At 46.0% G+C, this 16,743-nt stretch overlaps 33 non-coding genes across 33 annotated transcripts; all 33 read left to right on the forward strand.

The window, feature by feature from the left end:
- The first annotated feature begins 129 nt into the window (after nucleotides 1–129).
- Nucleotides 130–248, forward strand: LOC139695916 (5S ribosomal RNA). Its single transcript, XR_011702480.1, has one exon. It is a non-coding gene; the product is annotated as a 5S ribosomal RNA (ribosomal RNA).
- Nucleotides 249–636: 388 nt separating this feature from the next.
- Nucleotides 637–755, forward strand: LOC139695983 (5S ribosomal RNA). The gene has a single exon (XR_011702538.1). It is a non-coding gene; the product is annotated as a 5S ribosomal RNA (ribosomal RNA).
- A 386-nt stretch (nucleotides 756–1,141) lies between these two features.
- Nucleotides 1,142–1,260, forward strand: LOC139695984 (5S ribosomal RNA). The gene has a single exon (XR_011702539.1). It is a non-coding gene; the product is annotated as a 5S ribosomal RNA (ribosomal RNA).
- Nucleotides 1,261–1,646: 386 nt separating this feature from the next.
- LOC139695940 (5S ribosomal RNA) lies at nucleotides 1,647–1,765 on the forward strand. Its single transcript, XR_011702503.1, has one exon. It is a non-coding gene; the product is annotated as a 5S ribosomal RNA (ribosomal RNA).
- A 388-nt stretch (nucleotides 1,766–2,153) lies between these two features.
- LOC139695985 (5S ribosomal RNA) lies at nucleotides 2,154–2,272 on the forward strand. Its single transcript, XR_011702540.1, has one exon. It is a non-coding gene; the product is annotated as a 5S ribosomal RNA (ribosomal RNA).
- Nucleotides 2,273–2,661: 389 nt separating this feature from the next.
- Nucleotides 2,662–2,780, forward strand: LOC139695930 (5S ribosomal RNA). The gene has a single exon (XR_011702493.1). It is a non-coding gene; the product is annotated as a 5S ribosomal RNA (ribosomal RNA).
- Nucleotides 2,781–3,168: 388 nt separating this feature from the next.
- Nucleotides 3,169–3,287, forward strand: LOC139695986 (5S ribosomal RNA). Its single transcript, XR_011702541.1, has one exon. It is a non-coding gene; the product is annotated as a 5S ribosomal RNA (ribosomal RNA).
- A 389-nt stretch (nucleotides 3,288–3,676) lies between these two features.
- On the forward strand, nucleotides 3,677–3,795 carry LOC139695987 (5S ribosomal RNA). The gene has a single exon (XR_011702542.1). It is a non-coding gene; the product is annotated as a 5S ribosomal RNA (ribosomal RNA).
- Nucleotides 3,796–4,184: 389 nt separating this feature from the next.
- On the forward strand, nucleotides 4,185–4,303 carry LOC139695917 (5S ribosomal RNA). Its single transcript, XR_011702481.1, has one exon. It is a non-coding gene; the product is annotated as a 5S ribosomal RNA (ribosomal RNA).
- Nucleotides 4,304–4,688: 385 nt separating this feature from the next.
- Nucleotides 4,689–4,807, forward strand: LOC139695941 (5S ribosomal RNA). The gene has a single exon (XR_011702504.1). It is a non-coding gene; the product is annotated as a 5S ribosomal RNA (ribosomal RNA).
- Nucleotides 4,808–5,195: 388 nt separating this feature from the next.
- On the forward strand, nucleotides 5,196–5,314 carry LOC139695927 (5S ribosomal RNA). The gene has a single exon (XR_011702490.1). It is a non-coding gene; the product is annotated as a 5S ribosomal RNA (ribosomal RNA).
- A 389-nt stretch (nucleotides 5,315–5,703) lies between these two features.
- On the forward strand, nucleotides 5,704–5,822 carry LOC139695988 (5S ribosomal RNA). Its single transcript, XR_011702543.1, has one exon. It is a non-coding gene; the product is annotated as a 5S ribosomal RNA (ribosomal RNA).
- A 389-nt stretch (nucleotides 5,823–6,211) lies between these two features.
- LOC139695990 (5S ribosomal RNA) lies at nucleotides 6,212–6,330 on the forward strand. The gene has a single exon (XR_011702545.1). It is a non-coding gene; the product is annotated as a 5S ribosomal RNA (ribosomal RNA).
- A 386-nt stretch (nucleotides 6,331–6,716) lies between these two features.
- LOC139695991 (5S ribosomal RNA) lies at nucleotides 6,717–6,835 on the forward strand. Its single transcript, XR_011702546.1, has one exon. It is a non-coding gene; the product is annotated as a 5S ribosomal RNA (ribosomal RNA).
- A 386-nt stretch (nucleotides 6,836–7,221) lies between these two features.
- LOC139695942 (5S ribosomal RNA) lies at nucleotides 7,222–7,340 on the forward strand. The gene has a single exon (XR_011702505.1). It is a non-coding gene; the product is annotated as a 5S ribosomal RNA (ribosomal RNA).
- Nucleotides 7,341–7,728: 388 nt separating this feature from the next.
- LOC139695928 (5S ribosomal RNA) lies at nucleotides 7,729–7,847 on the forward strand. The gene has a single exon (XR_011702491.1). It is a non-coding gene; the product is annotated as a 5S ribosomal RNA (ribosomal RNA).
- Nucleotides 7,848–8,236: 389 nt separating this feature from the next.
- Nucleotides 8,237–8,355, forward strand: LOC139695992 (5S ribosomal RNA). The gene has a single exon (XR_011702547.1). It is a non-coding gene; the product is annotated as a 5S ribosomal RNA (ribosomal RNA).
- A 389-nt stretch (nucleotides 8,356–8,744) lies between these two features.
- On the forward strand, nucleotides 8,745–8,863 carry LOC139695993 (5S ribosomal RNA). Its single transcript, XR_011702548.1, has one exon. It is a non-coding gene; the product is annotated as a 5S ribosomal RNA (ribosomal RNA).
- Nucleotides 8,864–9,249: 386 nt separating this feature from the next.
- On the forward strand, nucleotides 9,250–9,368 carry LOC139695994 (5S ribosomal RNA). The gene has a single exon (XR_011702549.1). It is a non-coding gene; the product is annotated as a 5S ribosomal RNA (ribosomal RNA).
- A 386-nt stretch (nucleotides 9,369–9,754) lies between these two features.
- On the forward strand, nucleotides 9,755–9,873 carry LOC139695943 (5S ribosomal RNA). Its single transcript, XR_011702506.1, has one exon. It is a non-coding gene; the product is annotated as a 5S ribosomal RNA (ribosomal RNA).
- Nucleotides 9,874–10,261: 388 nt separating this feature from the next.
- On the forward strand, nucleotides 10,262–10,380 carry LOC139695929 (5S ribosomal RNA). Its single transcript, XR_011702492.1, has one exon. It is a non-coding gene; the product is annotated as a 5S ribosomal RNA (ribosomal RNA).
- Nucleotides 10,381–10,769: 389 nt separating this feature from the next.
- LOC139695870 (5S ribosomal RNA) lies at nucleotides 10,770–10,888 on the forward strand. The gene has a single exon (XR_011702436.1). It is a non-coding gene; the product is annotated as a 5S ribosomal RNA (ribosomal RNA).
- A 389-nt stretch (nucleotides 10,889–11,277) lies between these two features.
- Nucleotides 11,278–11,396, forward strand: LOC139695871 (5S ribosomal RNA). Its single transcript, XR_011702437.1, has one exon. It is a non-coding gene; the product is annotated as a 5S ribosomal RNA (ribosomal RNA).
- A 389-nt stretch (nucleotides 11,397–11,785) lies between these two features.
- LOC139695918 (5S ribosomal RNA) lies at nucleotides 11,786–11,904 on the forward strand. Its single transcript, XR_011702482.1, has one exon. It is a non-coding gene; the product is annotated as a 5S ribosomal RNA (ribosomal RNA).
- Nucleotides 11,905–12,292: 388 nt separating this feature from the next.
- Nucleotides 12,293–12,411, forward strand: LOC139695873 (5S ribosomal RNA). Its single transcript, XR_011702438.1, has one exon. It is a non-coding gene; the product is annotated as a 5S ribosomal RNA (ribosomal RNA).
- Nucleotides 12,412–12,797: 386 nt separating this feature from the next.
- On the forward strand, nucleotides 12,798–12,916 carry LOC139695874 (5S ribosomal RNA). Its single transcript, XR_011702439.1, has one exon. It is a non-coding gene; the product is annotated as a 5S ribosomal RNA (ribosomal RNA).
- Nucleotides 12,917–13,305: 389 nt separating this feature from the next.
- Nucleotides 13,306–13,424, forward strand: LOC139695875 (5S ribosomal RNA). Its single transcript, XR_011702440.1, has one exon. It is a non-coding gene; the product is annotated as a 5S ribosomal RNA (ribosomal RNA).
- Nucleotides 13,425–13,813: 389 nt separating this feature from the next.
- On the forward strand, nucleotides 13,814–13,932 carry LOC139695919 (5S ribosomal RNA). The gene has a single exon (XR_011702483.1). It is a non-coding gene; the product is annotated as a 5S ribosomal RNA (ribosomal RNA).
- A 385-nt stretch (nucleotides 13,933–14,317) lies between these two features.
- LOC139695877 (5S ribosomal RNA) lies at nucleotides 14,318–14,436 on the forward strand. Its single transcript, XR_011702442.1, has one exon. It is a non-coding gene; the product is annotated as a 5S ribosomal RNA (ribosomal RNA).
- A 389-nt stretch (nucleotides 14,437–14,825) lies between these two features.
- LOC139695920 (5S ribosomal RNA) lies at nucleotides 14,826–14,944 on the forward strand. The gene has a single exon (XR_011702484.1). It is a non-coding gene; the product is annotated as a 5S ribosomal RNA (ribosomal RNA).
- Nucleotides 14,945–15,329: 385 nt separating this feature from the next.
- Nucleotides 15,330–15,448, forward strand: LOC139695931 (5S ribosomal RNA). The gene has a single exon (XR_011702494.1). It is a non-coding gene; the product is annotated as a 5S ribosomal RNA (ribosomal RNA).
- Nucleotides 15,449–15,836: 388 nt separating this feature from the next.
- On the forward strand, nucleotides 15,837–15,955 carry LOC139695878 (5S ribosomal RNA). The gene has a single exon (XR_011702443.1). It is a non-coding gene; the product is annotated as a 5S ribosomal RNA (ribosomal RNA).
- A 389-nt stretch (nucleotides 15,956–16,344) lies between these two features.
- LOC139695879 (5S ribosomal RNA) lies at nucleotides 16,345–16,463 on the forward strand. Its single transcript, XR_011702444.1, has one exon. It is a non-coding gene; the product is annotated as a 5S ribosomal RNA (ribosomal RNA).
- Nucleotides 16,464–16,743: the final 280 nt, after the last annotated feature.

A 16,743-nucleotide genomic window follows, 5' to 3' on the forward strand; every position in this document is an offset into this window, starting at 1 on the left:
ATATAGTATGGTCGTGGACGGCCCGATGTATGCAAGCCGTGGGCAAGAAAATAGACGTCGTGTCGCGTCGTTGCAAGTGTTTGCGGGCTTGATATTGCTAAAATAGTTGACTCGAGAGTGGTGAAATCTGCCAACGGCCATACCACGCTGAATACACCGGTTCTCGTCCGATCACCGAAGTTAAGCAGCATCGGGCCCGGATAGTACTTGGATGGGTGACCGCCTGGGAACACCGGGTGCCGTTGGCATTAATATTTTTTTTCCGAAACGAACGTATTTTGAGGCATTCTCTGATGTTTTTAATTTTTTTCAAATAATTTATTTTGCAATGCCAGACATTGCATGCGTGATTTTGAATTGGTATGTTCCCTTTTGACACCATTCCATTTCATCTAGATGCGACCAGCTCTCTTGGGGCAATGCATTGGTGCTGTAGTAACCCGTATCTCTTCCACATTTATCCAAAGTTCCTTTTGAGATGGCAAATTACCTCCGTCTCCCGCCATCATATAGTATGGTCGTGGACGGCCCGATGTATGCAAGCCGTGGGCAAGAAAATAGACGTCGTGTCGCGTCGTTGCAAGTGTTTGCGGGCTTGATATTGCTAAAATAGTTGACTCGAGAGTGGTGGGAATTGCCAACGGCCATACCACGCTGAATACACCGGTTCTCGTCCGATCACCGAAGTTAAGCAGCATCGGGCCCGGATAGTACTTGGATGGGTGACCGCCTGGGAACACCGGGTGCCGTTGGCTTTCAATATTTTTTTTCCGATACGAACGTATTTTGAGGCATTCTCTGCTGTTTTTAATTTTTTTCAAATAATTTATTTTGCAATGCCAGACATTGCATGCGTGATTTTGAATTGGTATGTTCCCTTTTGACACCATTCCATTTCATCTAGATGCGACCAGCTCTCTTGGGGCAATGCATTGGTGCTGTAGTAACCCGTATCTCTTCCACATTTATCCAAAGTTCGTTTTGAGATGGCAAATTACCTCCGTCTCCCGCCATCATATAGTATGGTCGTGGACGGCCCGATGTATGCAAGCCGTGGGCAAGAAAATAGACGTGTCGCGTCGTTGCAAGTGTTTGCGGGCTTGATATTGCTAAAATAGTTGACTCGAGAGTGGTGAAATCTGCCAACGGCCATACCACGCTGAATACACCGGTTCTCGTCCGATCACCGAAGTTAAGCAGCATCGGGCCCGGATAGTACTTGGATGGGTGACCGCCTGGGAACACCGGGTGCCGTTGGCTTTCAATATTTTTTTTCCGAAACGAACGTATTTTGAGGCATTCTCTGCTGTTTTTAATTTTTTTCAAATAATTTATTTTGCAATGCCAGACATTGCATGCGTGATTTTGAATTGGTATGTTCCCTTTTGACACCATTCCATTTCATCTAGATGCGACCAGCTCTCTTGGGGCAATGCATTGGTGCTGTAGTAACCCGTATCTCTTCCACATTTATCCAAAGTTCGTTTTGAGATGGCAAATTACCTCCGTCTCCCGCCATCATATAGTATGGTCGTGGACGGCCCGATGTATGCAAGCCGTGGGCAAGAAAATAGACGTGTCGCGTCGTTGCAAGTGTTTGCGGGCTTGATATTTCTAAAATAGTTGACTCGAGAGTGGTGAAATCTGCCAACGGCCATACCACGCTGAATACACCGTTTCTCGTCCGATCACCGAAGTTAAGCAGCATCGGGCCCGGATAGTACTTGGATGGGTGACCGCCTGGGAACACCGGGTGCCGTTGGCATTAATATTTTTTTTCCGAAACGAACGTATTTTGAGGCATTCTCTGCTTTTTTTAATTTTTTTCAAATAATTTATTTTGCAATGCCAGACATTGCATGCGTGATTTTGAATTGGTATGATCCCTTTTGACACCATTCCATTTCATCTAGATGCGACCAGCTCTCTTGGGGCAATGCATTGGTGCTGTAGTAACCCGTATCTCTTCCACATTTATCCAAAGTTCGTTTTGAGATGGCAAATTACCTCCGTCTCCCGCCATCATATAGTATGGTCGTGGACGGCCCGATGTATGCAAGCCGTGGGCAAGAAAATAGACGTCGTGTCGCGTCGTTGCAAGTGTTTGCGGGCTTGATATTGCTAAAATAGTTGACTCGAGAGTGGTGAAATCTGCCAACGGCCATACCACGCTGAATACACCGGTTCTCGTCCGATCACCGAAGTTAAGCAGCATCGGGCCCGGATAGTACTTGGATGGGTGACCGCCTGGGAACACCGGGTGCCGTTGGCTTTCAATATTTTTTTTCCGAAACGAACGTATTTTGAGGCATTCTCTGATGTTTTTAATTTTTTTCAAATAATTTATTTTGCAATGCCAGACATTGCATGCGTGATTTTGAATTGGTATGTTCCCTTTTGACACCATTCCATTTCATCTAGATGCGACCAGCTCTCTTGGGGCAATGCATTGGTGCTGTAGTAACCCGTATCTCTTCCACATTTATCCAAAGTTCGTTTTGAGATGGCAAATTACCTCCGTCTCCCGCCATCATATAGTATGGTCGTGGACGGCCCGATGTATGCAAGCCGTGGGCAAGAAAATAGACGTCGTGTCGCGTCGTTGCAAGTGTTTGCGGGCTTGATATTGCTAAAATAGTTGACTCGAGAGTGGTGAAATCTGCCAACGGCCATACCACGCTGAATACACCGGTTCTCGTCCGATCACCGAAGTTAAGCAGTATCGGGCCCGGATAGTACTTGGATGGGTGACCGCCTGGGAACACCGGGTGCCGTTGGCATTAATATTTTTTTTCCGAAACGAACGTATTTTGAGGCATTCTCTGATGTTTTTAATTTTTTTCAAATAATTTATTTTGCAATGCCAGACATTGCATGCGTGATTTTGAATTGGTATGTTCCCTTTTGACACCATTCCATTTCATCTAGATGCGACCAGCTCTCTTGGGGCAATGCATTGGTGCTGTAGTAACCCGTATCTCTTCCACATTTATCCAAAGTTCGTTTTGAGATGGCAAATTACCTCCGTCTCCCGCCATCATATAGTATGGTCGTGGACGGCCCGATGTATGCAAGCCGTGGGCAAGAAAATAGACGTCGTGTCGCGTCGTTGCAAGTGTTTGCGGGCTTGATATTGCTAAAATAGTTGACTCGAGAGTGGTGGGAATTGCCAACGGCCATACCACGCTGAATACACCGGTTCTCGTCCGATCACCGAAGTTAAGCAGCATCGGGCCCGGATAGTACTTGGATGGGTGACCGCCTGGGAACACCGGGTGCCGTTGGCTTTCAATATTTTTTTTCCGAAACGAACGTATTTTGAGGCATTCTCTGATGTTTTTAATTTTTTTCAAATAATTTATTTTGCAATGCCAGACATTGCATGCGTGATTTTGAATTGGTATGTTCCCTTTTGACACCATTCCATTTCATCTAGATGCGACCAGCTCTCTTGGGGCAATGCATTGGTGCTGTAGTAACCCGTATCTCTTCCACATTTATCCAAAGTTCGTTTTGAGATGGCAAATTACCTCCGTCTCCCGCCATCATATAGTATGGTCGTGGACGGCCCGATGTATGCAAGCCGTGGGCAAGAAAATAGACGTCGTGTCGCGTCGTTGCAAGTGTTTGCGGGCTTGATATTGCTAAAATAGTTGACTCGAGAGTGGTGGAAATTGCCAACGGCCATACCACGCTGAATACACCGGTTCTCGTCCGATCACCGAAGTTAAGCAGCATCGGGCCCGGATAGTACTTGGATGGGTGACCGCCTGGGAACACCGGGTGCCGTTGGCTTTCAATATTTTTTTTCCGAAACGAACGTATTTTGAGGCATTCTCTGATGTTTTTAATTTTTTTCAAATAATTTATTTTGCAATGCCAGACATTGCATGCGTGATTTTGAATTGGTATGTTCCCTTTTGACACCATTCCATTTCATCTAGATGCGACCAGCTCTCTTGGGGCAATGCATTGGTGCTGTAGTAACCCGTATCTCTTCCACATTTATCCAAAGTTCGTTTTGAGATGGCAAATTACCTCCGTCTCCCGCCATCATATAGTATGGTCGTGGACGGCCCGATGTATGCAAGCCGTGGGCAAGAAAATAGACGTCGTGTCGCGTCGTTGCAAGTGTTTGCGGGCTTGATATTGCTAAAATAGTTGACTCGAGAGTGGTGAAATCTGCCAACGGCCATACCACGCTGAATACACCGGTTCTCGTCCGATCACCGAAGTTAAGCAGCATCGGGCCCGGATAGTACTTGGATGGGTGACCGCCTGGGAACACCGGGTGCCGTTGGCATTAATATTTTTTTTCCGAAACGAACGTATTTTGAGGCATTCTCTGATGTTTTTAATTTTTTTCAAATAATTTATTTTGCAATGCCAGACATTGCATGCGTGATTTTGAATTGGTATGTTCCCTTTTGACACCATTCCATTTCATCTAGATGCGACCAGCTCTCTTGGGGCAATGCATTGGTGCTGTAGTAACCCGTATCTCTTCCACATTTATCCAAAGTTCGTTTTGAGATGGCAAATTACCTCCGTCTCCCGCCATCATATAGTATGGTCGTGGACGGCCCGATGTATGCAAGCCGTGGGCAAGAAAATAGACGTGTCGCGTCGTTGCAAGTGTTTGCGGGCTTGATATTGCTAAAATAGTTGACTCGAGAGTGGTGAAATCTGCCAACGGCCATACCACGCTGAATACACCGTTTCTCGTCCGATCACCGAAGTTAAGCAGCATCGGGCCCGGATAGTACTTGGATGGGTGACCGCCTGGGAACACCGGGTGCCGTTGGCATTAATATTTTTTTTCCGAAACGAACGTATTTTGAGGCATTCTCTGCTTTTTTTAATTTTTTTCAAATTATTTATTTTGCAATGCCAGACATTGCATGCGTGATTTTGAATTGGTATGTTCCCTTTTGACACCATTCCATTTCATCTAGATGCGACCAGCTCTCTTGGGGCAATGCATTGGTGCTGTAGTAACCCGTATCTCTTCCACATTTATCCAAAGTTCGTTTTGAGATGGCAAATTACCTCCGTCTCCCGCCATCATATAGTATGGTCGTGGACGGCCCGATGTATGCAAGCCGTGGGCAAGAAAATAGACGTCGTGTCGCGTCGTTGCAAGTGTTTGCGGGCTTGATATTGCTAAAATAGTTGACTCGAGAGTGGTGAAATCTGCCAACGGCCATACCACGCTGAATACACCGGTTCTCGTCCGATCACCGAAGTTAAACAGCATCGGGCCCGGATAGTACTTGGATGGGTGACCGCCTGGGAACACCGGGTGCCGTTGGCTTTCAATATTTTTTTTCCGAAACGAACGTATTTTGAGGCATTCTCTGATGTTTTTAATTTTTTTCAAATAATTTATTTTGCAATGCCAGACATTGCATGCGTGATTTTGAATTGGTATGTTCCCTTTTGACACCATTCCATTTCATCTAGATGCGACCAGCTCTCTTGGGGCAATGCATTGGTGCTGTAGTAACCCGTATCTCTTCCACATTTATCCAAAGTTCGTTTTGAGATGGCAAATTACCTCCGTCTCCCGCCATCATATAGTATGGTCGTGGACGGCCCGATGTATGCAAGCCGTGGGCAAGAAAATAGACGTCGTGTCGCGTCGTTGCAAGTGTTTGCGGGCTTGATATTGCTAAAATAGTTGACTCGAGAGTGGTGGAAATTGCCAACGGCCATACCACGCTGAATACACCGGTTCTCGTCCGATCACCGAAGTTAAGCAGCATCGGGCCCGGATAGTACTTGGATGGGTGACCGCCTGGGAACACCGGGTGCCGTTGGCTTTCAATATTTTTTTTCCGAAACGAACGTATTTTGAGGCATTCTCTGATGTTTTTAATTTTTTTCAAATAATTTATTTTGCAATGCCAGACATTGCATGCGTGATTTTGAATTGGTATGTTCCCTTTTGACACCATTCCATTTCATCTAGATGCGACCAGCTCTCTTGGGGCAATGCATTGGTGCTGTAGTAACCCGTATCTCTTCCACATTTATCCAAAGTTCGTTTTGAGATGGCAAATTACCTCCGTCTCCCGCCATCATATAGTATGGTCGTGGACGGCCCGATGTATGCAAGCCGTGGGCAAGAAAATAGACGTCGTGTCGCGTCGTTGCAAGTGTTTGCGGGCTTGATATTGCTAAAATAATTGACTCGAGAGTGGTGAAATCTGCCAACGGCCATACCACGCTGAATACACCGGTTCTCGTCCGATCACCGAAGTTAAGCAGCATCGGGCCCGGATAGTACTTGGATGGGTGACCGCCTGGGAACACCGGGTGCCGTTGGCTTTCAATATTTTTTTTCCGATACGAACGTATTTTGAGGCATTCTCTGCTGTTTTTAATTTTTTTCAAATAATTTATTTTGCAATGCCAGACATTGCATGCGTGATTTTGAATTGGTATGTTCCCTTTTGACACCATTCCATTTCATCTAGATGCGACCAGCTCTCTTGGGGCAATGCATTGGTGCTGTAGTAACCCGTATCTCTTCCACATTTATCCAAAGTTCGTTTTGAGATGGCAAATTACCTCCGTCTCCCGCCATCATATAGTATGGTCGTGGACGGCCCGATGTATGCAAGCCGTGGGCAAGAAAATAGACGTGTCGCGTCGTTGCAAGTGTTTGCGGGCTTGATATTGCTAAAATAGTTGACTCGAGAGTGGTGAAATCTGCCAACGGCCATACCACGCTGAATACACCGGTTCTCGTCCGATCACCGAAGTTAAGCAGCATCGGGCCCGGATAGTACTTGGATGGGTGACCGCCTGGGAACACCGGGTGCCGTTGGCTTTCAATATTTTTTTTCCGAAACGAACGTATTTTGAGGCATTCTCTGCTGTTTTTAATTTTTTTCAAATAATTTATTTTGCAATGCCAGACATTGCATGCGTGATTTTGAATTGGTATGTTCCCTTTTGACACCATTCCATTTCATCTAGATGCGACCAGCTCTCTTGGGGCAATGCATTGGTGCTGTAGTAACCCGTATCTCTTCCACATTTATCCAAAGTTCGTTTTGAGATGGCAAATTACCTCCGTCTCCCGCCATCATATAGTATGGTCGTGGACGGCCCGATGTATGCAAGCCGTGGGCAAGAAAATAGACGTGTCGCGTCGTTGCAAGTGTTTGCGGGCTTGATATTGCTAAAATAGTTGACTCGAGAGTGGTGAAATCTGCCAACGGCCATACCACGCTGAATACACCGTTTCTCGTCCGATCACCGAAGTTAAGCAGCATCGGGCCCGGATAGTACTTGGATGGGTGACCGCCTGGGAACACCGGGTGCCGTTGGCATTAATATTTTTTTTCCGAAACGAACGTATTTTGAGGCATTCTCTGCTTTTTTTAATTTTTTTCAAATTATTTATTTTGCAATGCCAGACATTGCATGCGTGATTTTGAATTGGTATGTTCCCTTTTGACACCATTCCATTTCATCTAGATGCGACCAGCTCTCTTGGGGCAATGCATTGGTGCTGTAGTAACCCGTATCTCTTCCACATTTATCCAAAGTTCGTTTTGAGATGGCAAATTACCTCCGTCTCCCGCCATCATATAGTATGGTCGTGGACGGCCCGATGTATGCAAGCCGTGGGCAAGAAAATAGACGTCGTGTCGCGTCGTTGCAAGTGTTTGCGGGCTTGATATTGCTAAAATAGTTGACTCGAGAGTGGTGAAATCTGCCAACGGCCATACCACGCTGAATACACCGGTTCTCGTCCGATCACCGAAGTTAAACAGCATCGGGCCCGGATAGTACTTGGATGGGTGACCGCCTGGGAACACCGGGTGCCGTTGGCTTTCAATATTTTTTTTCCGAAACGAACGTATTTTGAGGCATTCTCTGATGTTTTTAATTTTTTTCAAATAATTTATTTTGCAATGCCAGACATTGCATGCGTGATTTTGAATTGGTATGTTCCCTTTTGACACCATTCCATTTCATCTAGATGCGACCAGCTCTCTTGGGGCAATGCATTGGTGCTGTAGTAACCCGTATCTCTTCCACATTTATCCAAAGTTCGTTTTGAGATGGCAAATTACCTCCGTCTCCCGCCATCATATAGTATGGTCGTGGACGGCCCGATGTATGCAAGCCGTGGGCAAGAAAATAGACGTCGTGTCGCGTCGTTGCAAGTGTTTGCGGGCTTGATATTGCTAAAATAGTTGACTCGAGAGTGGTGGAAATTGCCAACGGCCATACCACGCTGAATACACCGGTTCTCGTCCGATCACCGAAGTTAAGCAGCATCGGGCCCGGATAGTACTTGGATGGGTGACCGCCTGGGAACACCGGGTGCCGTTGGCTTTCAATATTTTTTTTCCGAAACGAACGTATTTTGAGGCATTCTCTGATGTTTTTAATTTTTTTCAAATAATTTATTTTGCAATGCCAGACATTGCATGCGTGATTTTGAATTGGTATGTTCCCTTTTGACACCATTCCATTTCATCTAGATGCGACAAGCTCTCTTGGGGCAATGCATTGGTGCTGTAGTAACCCGTATCTCTTCCACATTTATCCAAAGTTCGTTTTGAGATGGCAAATTACCTCCGTCTCCCGCCATCATATAGTATGGTCGTGGACGGCCCGATGTATGCAAGCCGTGGGCAAGAAAATAGACGTCGTGTCGCGTCGTTGCAAGTGTTTGCGGGCTTGATATTGCTAAAATAATTGACTCGAGAGTGGTGAAATCTGCCAACGGCCATACCACGCTGAATACACCGGTTCTCGTCCGATCACCGAAGTTAAGCAGCATCGGGCCCGGATAGTACTTGGATGGGTGACCGCCTGGGAACACCGGGTGCCGTTGGCTTTCAATATTTTTTTTCCGATACGAACGTATTTTGAGGCATTCTCTGCTGTTTTTAATTTTTTTCAAATAATTTATTTTGCAATGCCAGACATTGCATGCGTGATTTTGAATTGGTATGTTCCCTTTTGACACCATTCCATTTCATCTAGATGCGACCAGCTCTCTTGGGGCAATGCATTGGTGCTGTAGTAACCCGTATCTCTTCCACATTTATCCAAAGTTCGTTTTGAGATGGCAAATTACCTCCGTCTCCCGCCATCATATAGTATGGTCGTGGACGGCCCGATGTATGCAAGCCGTGGGCAAGAAAATAGACGTGTCGCGTCGTTGCAAGTGTTTGCGGGCTTGATATTGCTAAAATAGTTGACTCGAGAGTGGTGAAATCTGCCAACGGCCATACCACGCTGAATACACCGGTTCTCGTCCGATCACCGAAGTTAAGCAGCATCGGGCCCGGATAGTACTTGGATGGGTGACCGCCTGGGAACACCGGGTGCCGTTGGCTTTCAATATTTTTTTTCCGAAACGAACGTATTTTGAGGCATTCTCTGCTGTTTTTAATTTTTTTCAAATAATTTATTTTGCAATGCCAGACATTGCATGCGTGATTTTGAATTGGTATGTTCCCTTTTGACACCATTCCATTTCATCTAGATGCGACCAGCTCTCTTGGGGCAATGCATTGGTGCTGTAGTAACCCGTATCTCTTCCACATTTATCCAAAGTTCGTTTTGAGATGGCAAATTACCTCCGTCTCCCGCCATCATATAGTATGGTCGTGGACGGCCCGATGTATGCAAGCCGTGGGCAAGAAAATAGACGTGTCGCGTCGTTGCAAGTGTTTGCGGGCTTGATATTGCTAAAATAGTTGACTCGAGAGTGGTGAAATCTGCCAACGGCCATACCACGCTGAATACACCGTTTCTCGTCCGATCACCGAAGTTAAGCAGCATCGGGCCCGGATAGTACTTGGATGGGTGACCGCCTGGGAACACCGGGTGCCGTTGGCATTAATATTTTTTTTCCGAAACGAACGTATTTTGAGGCATTCTCTGCTTTTTTTAATTTTTTTCAAATTATTTATTTTGCAATGCCAGACATTGCATGCGTGATTTTGAATTGGTATGTTCCCTTTTGACACCATTCCATTTCATCTAGATGCGACCAGCTCTCTTGGGGCAATGCATTGGTGCTGTAGTAACCCGTATCTCTTCCACATTTATCCAAAGTTCGTTTTGAGATGGCAAATTACCTCCGTCTCCCGCCATCATATAGTATGGTCGTGGACGGCCCGATGTATGCAAGCCGTGGGCAAGAAAATAGACGTCGTGTCGCGTCGTTGCAAGTGTTTGCGGGCTTGATATTGCTAAAATAGTTGACTCGAGAGTGGTGAAATCTGCCAACGGCCATACCACGCTGAATACACCGGTTCTCGTCCGATCACCGAAGTTAAACAGCATCGGGCCCGGATAGTACTTGGATGGGTGACCGCCTGGGAACACCGGGTGCCGTTGGCTTTCAATATTTTTTTTCCGAAACGAACGTATTTTGAGGCATTCTCTGATGTTTTTAATTTTTTTCAAATAATTTATTTTGCAATGCCAGACATTGCATGCGTGATTTTGAATTGGTATGTTCCCTTTTGACACCATTCCATTTCATCTAGATGCGACCAGCTCTCTTGGGGCAATGCATTGGTGCTGTAGTAACCCGTATCTCTTCCACATTTATCCAAAGTTCGTTTTGAGATGGCAAATTACCTCCGTCTCCCGCCATCATATAGTATGGTCGTGGACGGCCCGATGTATGCAAGCCGTGGGCAAGAAAATAGACGTCGTGTCGCGTCGTTGCAAGTGTTTGCGGGCTTGATATTGCTAAAATAGTTGACTCGAGAGTGGTGGAAATTGCCAACGGCCATACCACGCTGAATACACCGGTTCTCGTCCGATCACCGAAGTTAAGCAGCATCGGGCCCGGATAGTACTTGGATGGGTGACCGCCTGGGAACACCGGGTGCCGTTGGCTTTCAATATTTTTTTTCCGAAACGAACGTATTTTGAGGCATTCTCTGATGTTTTTAATTTTTTTCAAATAATTTATTTTGCAATGCCAGACATTGCATGCGTGATTTTGAATTGGTATGTTCCCTTTTGACACCATTCCATTTCATCTAGATGCGACCAGCTCTCTTGGGGCAATGCATTGGTGCTGTAGTAACCCGTATCTCTTCCACATTTATCCAAAGTTCGTTTTGAGATGGCAAATTACCTCCGTCTCCCGCCATCATATAGTATGGTCGTGGACGGCCCGATGTATGCAAGCCGTGGGCAAGAAAATAGACGTCGTGTCGCGTCGTTGCAAGTGTTTGCGGGCTTGATATTGCTAAAATAATTGACTCGAGAGTGGTGAAATCTGCCAACGGCCATACCACGCTGAATACACCGGTTCTCGTCCGATCACCGAAGTTAAGCAGCATCGGGCCCGGATAGTACTTGGATGGGTGACCGCCTGGGAACACCGGGTGCCGTTGGCTTTCAATATTTTTTTTCCGAAACGAACGTATTTTGAGGCATTCTCTGATGTTTTTAATTTTTTTCAAATAATTTATTTTGCAATGCCAGACATTGCATGCGTGATTTTGAATTGGTATGTTCCCTTTTGACACCATTCCATTTCATCTAGATGCGACCAGCTCTCTTGGGGCAATGCATTGGTGCTGTAGTAACCCGTATCTCTTCCACATTTATCCAAAGTTCGTTTTGAGATGGCAAATTACCTCCGTCTCCCGCCATCATATAGTATGGTCGTGGACGGCCCGATGTATGCAAGCCGTGGGCAAGAAAATAGACGTCGTGTCGCGTCGTTGCAAGTGTTTGCGGGCTTGATATTGCTAAAATAGTTGACTCGAGAGTGGTGAAATCTGCCAACGGCCATACCACGCTGAATACACCGGTTCTCGTCCGATCACCGAAGTTAAGCAGCATCGGGCCCGGATAGTACTTGGATGGGTGACCGCCTGGGAACACCGGGTGCCGTTGGCATTAATATTTTTTTTCCGAAACGAACGTATTTTGAGGCATTCTCTGATGTTTTTAATTTTTTTCAAATAATTTATTTTGCAATGCCAGACATTGCATGCGTGATTTTGAATTGGTATGTTCCCTTTTGACACCATTCCATTTCATCTAGATGCGACCAGCTCTCTTGGGGCAATGCATTGGTGCTGTAGTAACCCGTATCTCTTCCACATTTATCCAAAGTTCGTTTTGAGATGGCAAATTACCTCCGTCTCCCGCCATCATATAGTATGGTCGTGGACGGCCCGATGTATGCAAGCCGTGGGCAAGAAAATAGACGTCGTGTCGCGTCGTTGCAAGTGTTTGCGGGCTTGATATTGCTAAAATAGTTGACTCGAGAGTGGTGGGAATTGCCAACGGCCATACCACGCTGAATACACCGGTTCTCGTCCGATCACCGAAGTTAAGCAGCATCGGGCCCGGATAGTACTTGGATGGGTGACCGCCTGGGAACACCGGGTGCCGTTGGCTTTCAATATTTTTTTTCCGATACGAACGTATTTTGAGGCATTCTCTGCTGTTTTTAATTTTTTTCAAATAATTTATTTTGCAATGCCAGACATTGCATGCGTGATTTTGAATTGGTATGTTCCCTTTTGACACCATTCCATTTCATCTAGATGCGACCAGCTCTCTTGGGGCAATGCATTGGTGCTGTAGTAACCCGTATCTCTTCCACATTTATCCAAAGTTCGTTTTGAGATGGCAAATTACCTCCGTCTCCCGCCATCATATAGTATGGTCGTGGACGGCCCGATGTATGCAAGCCGTGGGCAAGAAAATAGACGTGTCGCGTCGTTGCAAGTGTTTGCGGGCTTGATATTGCTAAAATAGTTGACTCGAGAGTGGTGAAATCTGCCAACGGCCATACCACGCTGAATACACCGGTTCTCGTCCGATCACCGAAGTTAAGCAGCATCGGGCCCGGATAGTACTTGGATGGGTGACCGCCTGGGAACACCGGGTGCCGTTGGCTTTCAATATTTTTTTTCCGAAACGAACGTATTTTGAGGCATTCTCTGCTGTTTTTAATTTTTTTCAAATTATTTATTTTGCAATGCCAGACATTGCATGCGTGATTTTGAATTGGTATGTTCCCTTTTGACACCATTCCATTTCATCTAGATGCGACCAGCTCTCTTGGGGCAATGCATTGGTGCTGTAGTAACCCGTATCTCTTCCACATTTATCCAAAGTTCGTTTTGAGATGGCAAATTACCTCCGTCTCCCGCCATCATATAGTATGGTCGTGGACGGCCCGATGTATGCAAGCCGTGGGCAAGAAAATAGACGTCGTGTCGCGTCGTTGCAAGTGTTTGCGGGCTTGATATTGCTAAAATAGTTGACTCGAGAGTGGTGGAAATTGCCAACGGCCATACCACGCTGAATACACCGGTTCTCGTCCGATCACCGAAGTTAAGCAGCATCGGGCCCGGATAGTACTTGGATGGGTGACCGCCTGGGAACACCGGGTGCCGTTGGCTTTCAATATTTTTTTTCCGAAACGAACGTATTTTGAGGCATTCTCTGATGTTTTTAATTTTTTTCAAATAATTTATTTTGCAATGCCAGACATTGCATGCGTGATTTTGAATTGGTACGTTCCCTTTTGACACCATTCCATTTCATCTAGATGCGACCAGCTCTCTTGGGGCAATGCATTGGTGCTGTAGTAACCCGTATCTCTTCCACATTTATCCAAAGTTCGTTTTGAGATGGCAAATTACCTCCGTCTCCCGCCATCATATAGTATGGTCGTGGACGGCCCGATGTATGCAAGCCGTGGGCAAGAAAATAGACGTCGTGTCGCGTCGTTGCAAGTGTTTGCGGGCTTGATATTGCTAAAATAGTTGACTCGAGAGTGGTGGAAATTGCCAACGGCCATACCACGCTGAATACACCGGTTCTCGTCCGATCACCGAAGTTAAGCAGCATCGGGCCCGGATAGTACTTGGATGGGTGACCGCCTGGGAACACCGGGTGCCGTTGGCATTAATATTTTTTTTCCGAAACGAACGTATTTTGAGGCATTCTCTGATGTTTTTAATTTTTTTCAAATAATTTATTTTGCAATGCCAGACATTGCATGCGTGATTTTGAATTGGTATGTTCCCTTTTGACACCATTCCATTTCATCTAGATGCGACCAGCTCTCTTGGGGCAATGCATTGGTGCTGTAGTAACCCGTATCTCTTCCACATTTATCCAAAGTTCGTTTTGAGATGGCAAATTACCTCCGTCTCCCGCCATCATATAGTATGGTCGTGGACGGCCCGATGTATGCAAGCCGTGGTCAAGAAAATAGACGTGTCGCGTCGTTGCAAGTGTTTGCGGGCTTGATATTGCTAAAATAGTTGACTCGAGAGTGGTGGAAATTGCCAACGGCCATACCACGCTGAATACACCGGTTCTCGTCCGATCACCGAAGTTAAGCAGCATCGGGCCCGGATAGTACTTGGATGGGTGACCGCCTGGGAACACCGGGTGCCGTTGGCTTTCAATATTTTTTTTCCGAAACGAACGTATTTTGAGGCATTCTCTGATGTTTTTAATTTTTTTCAAATAATTTATTTTGCAATGCCAGACATTGCATGCGTGATTTTGAATTGGTACGTTCCCTTTTGACACCATTCCATTTCATCTAGATGCGACCAGCTCTCTTGGGGCAATGCATTGGTGCTGTAGTAACCCGTATCTCTTCCACATTTATCCAAAGTTCGTTTTGAGATGGCAAATTACCTCCGTCTCCCGCCATCATATAGTATGGTCGTGGACGGCCCGATGTATGCAAGCCGTGGGCAAGAAAATAGACGTCGTGTCGCGTCGTTGCAAGTGTTTGCGGGCTTGATATTGCTAAAATAGTTGACTCGAGAGTGGTGGAAATTGCCAACGGCCATACCACGCTGAATACACCGGTTCTCGTCCGATCACCGAAGTTAAGCAGCATCGGGCCCGGATAGTACTTGGATGGGTGACCGCCTGGGAACACCGGGTGCCGTTGGCATTAATATTTTTTTTCCGAAACGAACGTATTTTGAGGCATTCTCTGATGTTTTTAATTTTTTTCAAATAATTTATTTTGCAATGCCAGACATTGCATGCGTGATTTTGAATTGGTATGTTCCCTTTTGACACCATTCCATTTCATCTAGATGCGACCAGCTCTCTTGGGGCAATGCATTGGTGCTGTAGTAACCCGTATCTCTTCCACATTTATCCAAAGTTCGTTTTGAGATGGCAAATTACCTCCGTCTCCCGCCATCATATAGTATGGTCGTGGACGGCCCGATGTATGCAAGCCGTGGTCAAGAAAATAGACGTGTCGCGTCGTTGCAAGTGTTTGCGGGCTTGATATTGCTAAAATAGTTGACTCGAGAGTGGTGAAATCTGCCAACGGCCATACCACGCTGAATACACCGGTTCTCGTCCGATCACCGAAGTCAAGCAGCATCGGGCCCGGATAGTACTTGGATGGGTGACCGCCTGGGAACACCGGGTGCCGTTGGCATTAATATTTTTTTTCCGAAACGAACGTATTTTGAGGCATTCTCTGATGTTTTTAATTTTTTTCAAATAATTTATTTTGCAATGCCAGACATTGCATGCGTGATTTTGAATTGGTATGTTCCCTTTTGACACCATTCCATTTCATCTAGATGCGACCAGCTCTCTTGGGGCAATGCATTGGTGCTGTAGTAACCCGTATCTCTTCCACATTTATCCAAAGTTCGTTTTGAGATGGCAAATTACCTCCGTCTCCCGCCATCATATAGTATGGTCGTGGACGGCCCGATGTATGCAAGCCGTGGGCAAGAAAATAGACGTCGTGTCGCGTCGTTGCAAGTGTTTGCGGGCTTGATATTGCTAAAATAGTTGACTCGAGAGTGGTGGAAATTGCCAACGGCCATACCACGCTGAATACACCGGTTCTCGTCCGATCACCGAAGTTAAGCAGCATCGGGCCCGGATAGTACTTGGATGGGTGACCGCCTGGGAACACCGGGTGCCGTTGGCTTTCAATATTTTTTTTCCGAAACGAACGTATTTTGAGGCATTCTCTGATGTTTTTAATTTTTTTCAAATAATTTATTTTGCAATGCCAGACATTGCATGCGTGATTTTGAATTGGTATGTTCCCTTTTGACACCATTCCATTTCATCTAGATGCGACCAGCTCTCTTGGGGCAATGCATTGGTGCTGTAGTAACCCGTATCTCTTCCACATTTATCCAAAGTTCGTTTTGAGATGGCAAATTACCTCCGTCTCCCGCCATCATATAGTATGGTCGTGGACGGCCCGATGTATGCAAGCCGTGGGCAAGAAAATAGACGTCGTGTCGCGTCGTTGCAAGTGTTTGCGGGCTTGATATTGCTAAAATAGTTGACTCGAGAGTGGTGGAAATTGCCAACGGCCATACCACGCTGAATACACCGGTTCTCGTCCGATCACCGAAGTTAAGCAGCATCGGGCCCGGATAGTACTTGGATGGGTGACCGCCTGGGAACACCGGGTGCCGTTGGCTTTCAATATTTTTTTTCCGAAACGAACGTATTTTGAGGCATTCTCTGATGTTTTTAATTTTTTTCAAATAATTTATTTTGCAATGCCAGACATTGCATGCGTGATTTTGAATTGGTATGTTCCCTTTTGACACCATTCCATTTCATCTAGATGCGACCAGCTCTCTTGGGGCAATGCATTGGTGCTGTAGTAACCCGTATCTCTTCCACATTTATCCAAAGTTCGTTTTGAGATGGCAAATTACCTCCGTCTCCCGCCATCATATAGTATGGTCGTGGACG

This window comes from Hetaerina americana, unplaced genomic scaffold (genome assembly GCF_022747635.1).
Source record: "Hetaerina americana unplaced genomic scaffold, ioHetAmer1.1.p SCAF_649, whole genome shotgun sequence".
Lineage (NCBI taxonomy): Eukaryota > Metazoa > Arthropoda > Insecta > Odonata > Calopterygidae > Hetaerina > Hetaerina americana.